This window comes from Pseudophryne corroboree, chromosome 1, assembly GCF_028390025.1.
Source record: "Pseudophryne corroboree isolate aPseCor3 chromosome 1, aPseCor3.hap2, whole genome shotgun sequence".
Taxonomy (NCBI): Eukaryota; Metazoa; Chordata; class Amphibia; order Anura; family Myobatrachidae; genus Pseudophryne; species Pseudophryne corroboree.
The window spans coordinates 581,972,019-581,985,577 of record NC_086444.1 but is presented as its reverse complement, the minus strand read 5'-3'; positions in this window follow the sequence as shown (position 1 = coordinate 581,985,577).

Genomic DNA, 13,559 nt, shown 5'->3' with positions numbered 1-13,559 from the left:
CCTTCCACCATTTCTTTACCCACTGCAAATGTGAGGAGTAGTAAAATTAAGAAAGGTTTAGAGCCATACATGGACATTGATGTTGCAAATGTGAAAGTGCAACAGGATAAGTAGGACATTTACAGTATGTATCTGCTAATGAGGATGTTGATGATGAATTTGTTGTTTGTGTCAAAGTAACTCAGCCACCAGTGGCAGCAGTTCTTATCATTGATGATAAGAAGAAGGACATTGTCATGTCGACCTAGAAACCAAGTCAACCTACTTACTATTGACACTTACTAGACACTGTCGACCTAAGTCTTGTAGACCTAGATACTGGATCCCGTCTGGGCATATGACCTCTTTCATGTGGAACAATTTTAACAAAATCCTGACATTTGTCAAGGCATTTTTTCCATTTGTAAGGCCAAAGGAAGTAGAGGTAGGGACATTAACCATCTAGGAACTTTATCCTTGTTATGTCATTTGCAGCGAGTTCATGCAAATTATTTGTTAAAATCTGAAACAGCCTATAATATAATAACAAACAGTCCAGCATCAGCTACCAGCAATTTGTACCAGCACATACAATCTACACCTCCAACACTCTCATCAACAACCTCTTCATGAAAGATTGGAAGTAGTCCTGCTGTATCCTATTTGCAAAGGCTAACCAATTCTTCACCTATTCAGGTTTCCCATGCTTGGGCTGCTGCTGTTGTTGCAGGTGGTGATTCTTCATTCCAGAAAGGGACCAAGAAGACTAGTAGTTTAAACAACAGTTGACTGTAAAACATGCATTTGCAAGAGGAACCATACAGTATATGACAGCAACCATCGTCCTGCACATCAGATCATTGAAGCTATGATGGCTATGTTAGTATTAGATCTGCTTCTGATATCTACATTCAATGCATCTGGTTTCAGATAATTCATTGAAGTCATGTTTCATGTACAAGATTGCAGCAGCTTCAAGAAAATTTCCATTTGCCATGCCACCAACTGAAGCAAGAGGAAGTACCTAGGGGTAATTCCACACTTTGTATGCTTCAGTAACTATAGGAACAGCAACAAGCCATCCAATCATGCATATCAGAGCATGAGATAGGGAAGGTGTGGACATGTTACCTTAGTCCTGCACAGTGGAGAATACTCTAGGTTCATTGCAAGCTACTGAAACCATTTGAAATTGTAATCAATGAGGTGAGTTCAGATAATACCCGCTTGAGTCATGTGATATACTTAATTAAACTAGTGGAGTAGCAGCTAGAAAATCTGAAGTAAGAGATGAAATGAAGTGATTCTGCTAAGTATGGTGGAACTTGTTGATCAATTTCTTTTTCACTTCCTCATGACACAAGGGTTTGCAACATTTTAACATTGTATCATTACATTTTTTTTCAACCATACTAAATCCTAGGTTTAAGTCCTAGGCAACATATAATATTTCTTTTCAAATGACCCAGATTTTAAGAGATGCAAAGAGCTCTTTGTAGGCAAGTTGGCTGCTCAAGTGGCACATGTCACAACAACATTTCCTGCTTTAGCTTCTTCTGCTGCAACTGTTGCTGCCAGGAAAAAAACTGACCCTTCCTAAATGATGATGATGAGTCAACCCTGTGCACCAAAGTGAAATATTATTTTGAGATCTGGTCAGGTTTTAAAAAATTGCCCGCAATTATTTCATATTTCTACCATGACTTAGTTGGATACAGTAATCATCAATAGGATTGTGGAGGAATAGTTTAATGACAATTTACAAATTAGCATGTCAAACAGTGCCTTTGAAGTTGCCCACCCTCAAGTGTGTACTCAGAAACAGTTTTTAGCACAGCAGATTGGCATATGAGGCTACTATCCCAAAAATTTGGAAAAGCTGATGTTCATTAAAATGAATTTAAAATTCTATGAGTAAGACCTGTGACACCAATTACAACAATTTAAAAATTCTTCTGTAATAGTGGATTCCAGTGGGTATGAGCTAATATTAAGTGGTGATGATGAAGTTGATGATTATATTAACAACACTGAGGAGAGTGATGATGATGATGATGATGATGATGATTCTCACATCCTCCAAGTGTGGTAATGAATAACAATAATGTTAGTCACCTTAAGCACATTTTTAGCTTGGTTTATTCAAACCACAAGGAATTTGACTGAATTTAACACTTGGGGGGTAATTCCAAGTTGATCGCAGCAGGATTTTTGATAGCAATTGGGCAAAACCATGTGCACTGCAGGGGAGGCAGATATAACATGTGCAGAGAGAGTTAGATTTGGGTGGGTTATTTTGTTTCTGTGCAGGGTAAATACTGTCTGCTTTATTTTTACACTGCAAATTAGATTGCAGATTGAACTCACCCCACCCAAATCTAACTCTCTCTGCACATGTTATATCTGCCTCCCCTGCAGTGCACATGGTTTTGCCCAATTGCTAACAAAAATCCTGCTGCGATCAACTTGGAATTACCCCCATGGTGTGAAAGTTTGTGAAGCATCCTGGACACAAAGGCTGAAAGCACAGAATGCAGATGTACGTAGTTTAATGTGTGCAAGCTGCAATGTGACACCTGTTGGCATGTTTTACATTTCTAAGCTTTGGACAGTGATTTCCTGCATTGTACCTGATTTCATGGGGTGCCTCTGACATGGCTTTAATAAAGGTGGTGTCTCATTTGGTCTTCTTCCTCAACATTGCTCGATAGAGCGCGTATTGATTGATGCTCGAGCACTGGATTCTTTTTAATCCAACTGTTGACCTGATTCAGAAATAAATGGAATTGTACAGCCGCAGGTAACAGCCGTGCAATTCCATACAAATAAAATGCAAATGCAGTAGGAGGTATCTGTTAAAGATAGACACCTCCATAATGCATCTGGAAGATCTGGGTGCTGCATTTCAGGATGTAGCTTAAGATTACCATCGCGACCATTGATCTTGATGTTTGCAGAGTGCTGTCAATCTGCCTAATTTGAATCCTACTCAGACTGGCAGAAGGATCTGTTCACCCAGGTCCAGAAAGTCTGTGTTTGATGATGAAGACCCTGGACCTGACCTGTCTACAAAACAGGGGTGGCATGCACCCATTTTGAAGAATGGTGGTTGTTGCCACTGGGCCTCCCCATGCGTATCCTCTGCCTGATCTCTCTGCAGACCATTGCTCCTATCTTCTTGTAGATTCTCCCTCCTTTACTCCTGCAGATCAACCCTTGTCTGTAATCTCCAACTTGTGAATGCTGTGAAGAAAATATGGGATGTTTGCTCTGGGGAGAGAATATCAGTATTATAGTAGTAATGTGTTCTTGTTTCTGTATTATTTGAGTAACCTAGATACATTTTATGCAATAATTGAAAACCTACAGCAATTAGAAAAGTTATTTGAATTATGTTTTAAGATTTGAGAGTTGTGCATAATCATTCGACGAATGAGGTTAACTTTCAGGTTTTGTCAAACTGACTTACATTGTGGATGCCAATAAATCTATTTGTGAGTGACTGACAAGTGTGAGCTCACTAACTGAAACATATGCTGCCCTGCTTTGCCTAGTGCCCAATGGCTCCTCGTTTGGCACCGTAGAAGAGACATCATGACATCTCTCCCTATACACAGTGTGTGAGGCAGGGCTACGGAGTGCATTCCAATGGCACCAGTCTTCTTTGCAGCATCGCTGGATGTACCACCCTCCCTATGATCCTGCATACAGTAAATCATTTTATAGATGCTACTTCTGCAGTACAGTATTTTACATCTACATATAGTGATCAGAAAAAGGGATCAGGTTAATTGATTCCTAAGACATCCAGATCAAAATATTGGGGGTCATTCCGAGTTGTTCGCTCATTGCTGATTTTCGCAACGGAGCGATTAAGGCAAAAATGCGCATGTGCATGGTTCGCAGTGCGCATGCGGTTAGTAATTTAACACAAAACTTAGTAAATTTACTCACGTCCGAATGAAGATTTTTCATCGTTGAAGTGATTGTAGTGTGATTGACAGGAAGTGGGTGTTTCTGGGCGGAAACTGGCCGTTTTCTGGGAGTGTGCGGAAAAACGCAGGCGTGTCAGGGAAAAACGCGGGAGTGTCTGGTGAAATGGGGGAGTGGCTGGGTGAATGCTGGGCGTGTGTGTGATGTCAAACCAGGAACGAAACTGACTGAACTGATCGCTATTTGTGAGTAAGTCTCGAGCTACTCAGAAACTGCTAAGAATTTTCTATTCGCAATTCTGCTAATCTTTCGTTCGCTATTCTGCTAAGCATAGATACACTCCCAGAGGGCGGCGGCTTAGCGTGTGCAATGCTGCTAAAAGCAGCTAGCGAGCGAACAACTCGGAATCACCCCCATTGTGAAATGGATTCAAACACAGGGGGGTTGAGTGCCAATTTCCAATCTCTGCAAGCAGAAAGTTCTCACATATGGTTCTCACATATGGTCAGGGGCAGGACCGGTGCTAGGGTGTTCGGCACCCCCCTGCAAACTACAAATGTGTGCCCTCCCATACTTTACAAAGGGACAGCGCACATAATACTTTTACACATAATGCTCCCAGTAGTAGTGCCGCTAACACACGTAATGCCCCCTGTGGTAGTTCCACTTATACACAATGCCCCCTGTAGAAGTGGCACTTACACACGTAACTCCCCCTGCAGCAGTGACGCTTACACACGTAACACCCCCTGCAACAGTGAGCTTACACATGTAATGCCCTCTGCAGCAGTGACGCTTACACACACAACGCCCCTTGTACCAGTGCCGCTTATACACGTTATGCCCCCTGTACCAGTGCCGCTTACACACGTAACACCTCCTGTACCAGTGGCTCTTACACACATGAAGCCTCTTGTACCAGTTCCGCTTACACACGTAATACCCCCTGTACTGGTGCCACTTACACACGTAACGCTCTCTGTACCAGTGCCGCTTACACACGTAACGCCCCCTGTACCAGTGCCTCTTATACATGTAACGCCCCCTGTACCAGTGACACTTACACACGTAATGTCCCCTGTACCAGTGCCGCTTACACACGTAACACCCCCTGTACAAGCGATGCTTACACACGTAATGCCCCCTGTACCAGTGATGCTTACACACGTAACGCCCCCTGAACTAGTGATGCTTACACCTGTAATGCCCCCTGTACCGGTGACGCTTACACACGCAATGTCCCCTGTACTGGTGATGCTTACATGCGCAACTCCCCCTGTACCAGTGCCGCTTACACACATAACGCCCCCCCTGTACTAGTGACGCTTACACACGTAACGCCCCCTGTACCAGTGACGCTTACACACGTAAAGCCCCCTGTACATGTAACGCCCCCTGTACCAGTGACGCTTACACATGTAATGTCCCCTGTACCATTGCCGCTTACACACGTAACACCCCCTGTACCAGTGATGCTTACTCACGTAATGCACCCTGTACCAGTGATGCTTACACACGTAACGCCCCCTGTACTAGTGATGCTTACACTTGTAACGCCCCCTTTACCGGTGACGCTTACACACGCAATGCCCCCTGTACCGGTGACGCTTACATGCGCAACTCCCCCTGTACCAGTGCCGCTTACACACATAACGCCCCTGTACTAGTGACGCTTACACACATAACGCCCCCTGTACCAGTGACGCTTACACATGTAACGCCCCCTGTACCAGTGATGCATACATGTAACCCCCCCTGTACTAGTTCCGCTTACACACATAACGCCACCTGTAGTAGTGCCGCTTACACACACAATGCCTCCTGTAGTAGTACCGCTTACACACGTAATGCCCCCTGTACCAGTGACACTTGCATGTAACGCCCCCTGTAGCAGTGGCGCTTACACATGTAACACCACCTGTACCAGTGCCGCTTAAACACGTAACGCCCCCCTGTACCAGTGCCGCTTACACACGTAACACCCCCTGTACTAGTGCAGCTTACACACATAACGCCCCCTGTACCAGTGCAGCTTACACACGTAATGCCCCCTGTACCAGTGACACTTACATGTAACACCCCCTGCAGCAGAGACGCTTACACATGCAACGCCCCCTGTACCAGTGACGCTTACATGTAACCCCCTTCTGTACCAGTGATGTTTACACATGTAACGCACCCTGTAACAGTGATGCTTACATGTAACGCCCCCTGTACCAGTGCCGCTTACACACTTAATGCCCCCTGTACCAGTGACGCTTACATGTTACCCCCTTCTGTACCAGTGACGCTTACATGTAACGCCCCCTGTACCAGTGCCACTTACACACGTAATGCCCCCTGTACCAGTGACGCTTACATGTTACCCCCTTCTGTACCAGTGACGCTTACATGTAACGCCCCCTGTACCAGTGCCGCTTACACACGTAATGCCCCCTGTACCAGTGACGCTTACATGTTACCCCCTTCTGTACCAGTGACGCTTACATGTAACGCCCCCTGTACCAGTGCCACTTACACACTTTATGCTGCACAGTCACACATACACCACATACACATATACATACACACACGTACTGTACATACATTACACACATACAGTACAAATACACACATTCTGTAGACACACAGACTCACACACACTCCCACAACTCACCATCTGGCTGGCCTGCTCTGTATCCTGCCTTCTTCTGTCTTCCTCTGCAGCTTGGCCATGGTCCTGTGTAGCTCCGCCCCTCAGCGCTGGTAAGCTCTGACCCTTTTTCAGGCTGGACACACACAGAAGCTGGACTAAAGATGACACTGCCAGGGGAGGTAGGGGGAAGCTTCATGCTCCTGGTGCCACTGCCTGTCAAACAGAGTGACAGGCACAGCAGCCAGCAGCAGCAGGGGGCCCAGGCGCAGCAGCGGGGATGCAAAGCAGGGAGAGCGCCTCTCCAACCCTGGTGCCTACCTGCTTTGCATCCCTTTGCTGAGCGGGTAGCACAGGGCCTGGTCAGGGGCAGATGCAGGATTTATTGGGAGGCATTTCTGTATGTGTGTGTGTGTGAATATACTGTATATATGATCCCTGACGACGGGCGGAGGCCCGAAACAATTGTTGGATGTTATTCTATTAAATTCATCATTTGAATAGTCTCCTGAGTGCCTCCAGACTTTCTTCACTATATATATATATATACACATGTACGTATGTATGCATATCTCTCTCTATGTGTCTATATATACAGCATGTGTGTATATATTCCACTGTGTATATGTATGTATATATATATAATTATATATTCAAAATGTATTTATTTATTTTTTGCCCACTATAGAGTATATCACACACACACTTTCCCCATACATACATGCAAACATGCTTAACATTCCACATACATACTATAGATATCATACAATACAAACTTACATACATGATACATACATATACAAGCAGACATACCCAGGGCTTTAAAAAGAAGACTGGTGGCCACTGTACTGTAAGAAGCCGATGGAGCTCAATCCCATGTGCAGGGAGCTCAGTAGATGAGAAGGCAAGACTAAGATCTTTAATATTAGTTCCCATAATCTTTCAAGTTATGAAATTAAAGTTTTAGAGAAAGGGATGAAATATGCCCCCACTGTCTCTATTAACAAATTCTCCACTTTCGTGGATATACATAAGTACATCAGGAAACTGTGCCTTAAGAAATTCTTTCTAACAAAAGAATGTGTACAGGAATTCGGTGCTGCTAACATAGAAGCAAATACCTCCTTTAAACCAAGGTCCATTTTCTTTCCGCAGCATGTGAAAGGTCACTTTATGGAAACCTTTTCCTCCTTAGTACAGGATGATTTACGAAACATAAAGAATACAGGAGTGAAATGCAATCTTACAATGAAAGAAAGGGATGCTTTGAAACATCTTAAAAATAATCAAGATTTGATTATCAAACCAGCAGACAAAGGGGGGGGGGGGTTTAGTAATGGACAGGAGCTGGTATGTCCAAGAAGTAAGGAAACATCTTAGTGATAGAGACACCTATCAGAAGTTAAGAACAGATTCCACAGTAAGAGTTCAAGGAAATCTGGAAGAACTCATTAAAGTATATGGGGACTTAGAGGTACTTACAAGCAAAGAACAGGAATTCATTATTAATAAAGATCCTGTAGTCCCAGTAATTTATCTCCTCCCAAAGGTCCATTGGATGCACAACATCCACCTGGGAGGCCAATAGTTTCAGGGATCGAATCAGTGACGGCAAACTTATCTGAAATGGTTGATTATCACCTACAACCTTTGGTAATGAAGAATAGATCCCATCTGAAGGATACAAAGGATCTCCTAAATTTTCTTTCAACGGTCCCGTAGGAAAATGACATGTATATGGTGACAGCGTAAGTCAAGTCCCTATACACCATTATAGGTTATCAGATGGGGATAAGAGCTATAACAGATTCTTTGCGTGAAAGTGAGTTAGAAATTAACACGCAAAACTACATTATTCATAGTGTACATTTCATTTTGGAGAATAACTATTTTATGTTTGATGGTGACTACTTCCTGCAGAAGGTTGGTACAGCCATGGGCACCAGGTTCGCCCCAAGCTATGCTAACATCTTTATGGGGAAATGATAAACCGATTTTATTTGGGGACCAAACCCGTTTGGGGTGAGCCTGGTGTCCTGGAAACGGTACATAGACGACATCATCTTTCTGTGGAAGGGTGAAAGGGAAGACCTAGACAACTTTTGCACCTATCTTAACACCAATTTTTGGAACATCGAGATTACCTTCACTATAAGCAATATAGAGGTCAATTATTTGGATGTCACTACATATATTAAGAATGACACTTTATATACAAAAGTAATTACAAAATTAACTGACTCTCAGGCCTACATTGAGAAGAACAGTTGCCACGACAAGAATTGGCTCGATTCAATTCCGAATAGCCAATTCAAACGGATAAAACGGAATTGTTCGGAAGAAGCCACATGCAGAGAACAATTAGACCTATTAGAGACTAGGTTCTTGAATTGTGGATATGAAGAGGCTTCGCTGAAGGTAGTAAATAATGAAATCATACAATTGGATAGGAAAATTCTTCTGAGTAACAACAAAAGCACAGAAACAACCAACAAATTTGAATATGCTTTCATTACAGGCTATAATGAAAAGCATAACATTTTGGAAAAATCTTTCAAAAAACATTGGGGAGTTCTTAAAAAAGACCCCATTTTGAAGGAAGTGTTACCTGAACACCCTATCTTCATATATAGGAGGGCGCCCAATCTAAAAAATTCATTAGTACGAAGTGATCTTCCACCTGTGAAAAAAGTGGAATAAGGAGCAACAAGGGATTTCATAGGTGTGGCTCCTGTATCGGCTGCAGGGAAATTACCACGGATAGTGGGAAGAAACTAGAGAATTTAAACATTAATAGTGCAGTCCATGAAATATGGGATTTTATCACTTGTAATGTTAGGAACGTGGTATATGCTATTGAGTGTGCATGCCATTTATTTTATATTGGACGCACATCAAGGCAACTGAAAATACGGGTAGGAGAGCACCTTAGAAACATCAGAAGGGGACTGGACACCCATGCATTGTCCAGCCATTTTAAAAAAGTTCACAACTGTGATCCTAAACAGATCATTAGGTTTGTTGGAATAAAACGAGTGGAATGTGGCCGTCGACAAAAGGATACCTCTAAAAGTTTGGCTAAGGCAGAAATGGAACTTATATAAAATATAACACGTTGATACCCACAGGGTTAAACTCAGACTTTGAGTTAAAATGGTTCCTTTAATGCCTTATAGTGAATTTTGAGTCTATATGGGGTTAATATGGAAAAAAAATTTGTCCTGCATTGTTTACATAATTTTTAAGTGAAAATAATTTTCTTTAGGAATTTATTATTGTTATGTGGGGAATGATCAATTGCCATTATGAGATTTTATATATATTTATGTTTAACACATCCGTTTTTTTAGTTAAAAACGATCCTTTTATTCTTAACAGTGACACCATTCTTTAATAAAGACGTTTCTCACTGTCTATTTGAATGTATCTGGACTGAAAGATAGCTGCTCCAGTAAAAGTATTGCTGTTTATGGAGAACGCGGTTGCCTAGCAACATATCACGGACTAAGAGGGCGGAAGTGACGCGCCCGGCTGGAATAAGTTGGGGCGGAAGTGGCGATATGAGAGAAGTCCATGCAAGCACCGCAAGAAGACACGTGTGTATATTCCCGAACTCATGTCACGTGACACAGAAGCTGGAGCGGTTGCTGTGGCAACAGTAGACAACAGCATGGGGCGGCCATTTGCACACAGGTGCAAACGTTAATGATAGAATTTTTTATTGGCGGACTGTGTAATAAATAGTGGTACTGGGATTGTGGAGACACACTACCTTGAAAAAGGGTCCAGATAGGACCTGAAACGCGTTGGTGAGATGCGGGGAGATTACCTAGTTGGCATCTGGTGGAGGCACTTATTGAATCCAGGAGGCTGAAAACCCGGGAGGCCACCTGGCACTTTTATACATCTAAGCAATTCTGAGAGCCTGTCAGGTTCTCAGAGTGTCCGGTAATTGCACACCTTTATTGCCCACTGGGCTTCTCTTAAGTTACCTGTGTGTCTCAATTTTATTTGGACTGGATGTTATTGAAGATTTTATGTTATATGTTGTTGTGCTTGTCTTATATTAAAAAAACATTGGTGCACTATTCTGTCCACATTTCCTCTATTTCATGTCTACCCTGAGAGGGAATTAATCAAGAGAACGAATATTTAACAGAGTGCGGTGGATTTCATTACACGCTGAAGATACAAGTGGCATACAGGAATGTATACTGCTGAAATTTTTCTTATTTTTCATATGAACTTGTGATAGATATTTAGTACCCATTTAGAGGAGCGCCATATATCATTTTCACCAATTTCCTGTTTTACACTGATCTTCATCAATGCCAGCGGGTCTCTTTGGAAAATGTAGTTTTTTCCTCACAGCCGTAGTTGGCATAGAAAATGAAAGAGAAGATGTTGCAGTGTCAGGTTTCACTTGAGCTGACAATTTTCTCACCAACAGCTCTTTGAATCTTTGCAGATTTGTTCCCGTAAGAAAGAAAGATACAACATATGACTTAAAACTAGGATCAAGTACGGTTGCCAAAATATAGTGATCTGATTTCAAAAGCTGGCACTCCAGTCTTTGACATGAAGTTGCTGAATGTCAAAAATGTCCCCAAATTTTTCAGGCCATGACAGTATCTCCTGCATGCCCCTGTCATATTTAAAAAAAAAATCTGCACTACCAAATGAATTGTGTGAGCAAAACATGGGACATTTTGGAATTCACCCAGATGTAAAGCTCTCACAATATTGGTGGCATTGTCAGATATCAAAAATCCTGAGTAGTCCAAGTGGAGTAAGTCATTGTGCAATGATTTCCCAGAGTTTTTCTAATAGGTTTTCAGCAGTGTACCTCTCACTGAAACCAATGATTCACAGCGTAGCCTGCCTCAGAATGAGATGGAATTTGTGAGATGCTGCTGCTACTGGTGCTGAGGAAGGCAATACATCTACCCAGTAGGCAGTCATAGTCATGTACAGGCTGGGAATTGCTTGTCTAGTGAAGTGGAATTTGCTACCGGGGACACAGTATGTCCATCAACTGTCTAAATTACACTGCACTAATTACAGATACTGGACACACGTCTAATGCAAGCATAGTTGTTATGGCTTTGCAATGGGGGGACTGCTGTCATGCTTCATCTTCCTTGCAAAGGATTGTTGAACAGTCAATTGTTTGTAAAACTACAAGTAGTCTTCCTGGTCTCCTTCTGAGATGAAGATCAATTCTCAGCAGCAAAAGCAGCAGCAATAGGTGTAGCACTATAGGAACATTATGTTTATAAGCACCACTACTACTGGAGTCATTATGTGTACAAGCGTCACCACTACTGGAGGCATTATGTGTACAAGCGGCACCACTACTGGAGGCATTATGTGTATAAGCAGCCCCCTCCCTCCCTGACACTCTCTCTAATTTCTGTTTGCACTCCCCCTTTTTCTGTCACCCTGATACCCTCTTTATTTCCCCTCTCATCCTTTTCTTTCTCTTTCTCCATGACACCCTCTCTCTCTCTCATCTCTTCCTTTTTTACATAAACCCTCTCTTTCTTTCTCCTCTCACTCTCCTCTCCCCCGGACACCCTCTTGGTCTCTCACTCTTCTCTCTCTCCTGCCCCTCTAAGGGGCATCATAGTGACAACAGGAAGGGGGGCCCTTTCAAGATTTGCTATGGGGACCACAAAGTTCTAGTTACACTCCTGAGTGCATCTTAGGTGATTTTGCCCTCCAAGCCACTGGAATTAATAACCAACAGCTTAGAGGGTAAAAACTGAAATTGGCAGCAATATTCTGCAGTGTCCTGTTTGTCCATTTTGCTAGAGATGAGCGGGTTTAGTATTCGGAGCACCGAACCCACACGAACATTAAGATTCGAGCTGGGATCTGAGTCCGGCTCAGGACTTCTTACCTTGCTCAGATCCCAAAGCGAGGCCAAATGTCATCCAGCTTTGGCATCTTGATACAAGTCAGGATCCCAGAGTCAGCATTCTGACAATTGATGGGATTATGGTGTCAGCATACCAAAAGCTGGTTTGCTGTCTGAATCCCAATATATATGATTGTAATGTTTTAAATGTATATTTTATACTATACAGTTTCAATTGTTTTTATTTGCTGTTTATTCATGTTAAAGCATTACTATAGACATCCGTAGATTTCAGATTGGTAAACTTTCCCACATCCCTTTCTGGATGCTATTTACCATCAGAAGCCTTGTTTGCTTGTGCCTGGAACCCTTTTAACACACTCTTACAGGTTCTTGTAATCAACTGCTTCTCAACCATAAACAATAGTAACACCTGACCTGTATTCTCATATAAATATATTAGTATATAAACTGTAAGAGTTCATTGTTTTTTTAAATGGCTAAATAAGTATGATCAGGAAGTTTATATCTCTAGTATATAAATTAAAAATGTAAATAGAAACTTTAACTACTGGACCTTTACACTACAGTTGGCTCCAGTGGCTGTTTGTACCTATGAACTGCAGGACTGGAGACCCCTAGTTACAATCCGCCACCAGCTCAGAGTCAGCGAAGTCAGATGCAGTCGATGAAACTGCACTGGCTTGACTGTGACTGGCAGTGACTTTCTATTGGAAGTCCTACCTGACAGTCAGAGACACTATAGCAGTCCCATTGGGAGTTGTTGCCTCCCTCCAGGACAGCCAGACCGGGCTGCAATAGGCATAAGTCTGGCTTTTTGAAGGAAGCCAGCTCCCTGCCTTGTCAGATTCAGCTGGCTTCTATGGGCTGCAGCCAATGCAGTCCATAGAAGCCATGATTTTGTGCATGTGCAGTACCATCACTTCTACTGTGAATGCCCCTGGTCCTGGCATCTGTGAGCTGCACGTAGCGCAGGCATCGGGACCCAGACGGCGGGACCAAGGCGATAGGACCCGGGTGGTGGAGGGGACAAGGATGGGAGGACCAGCAGCATCGCCAGCGGCAGTCCTCCTCCTCCAACAAGGTAGGAGCCGCTGCTGGTTGGCACATGAAACAGGATACACCATGTCTACA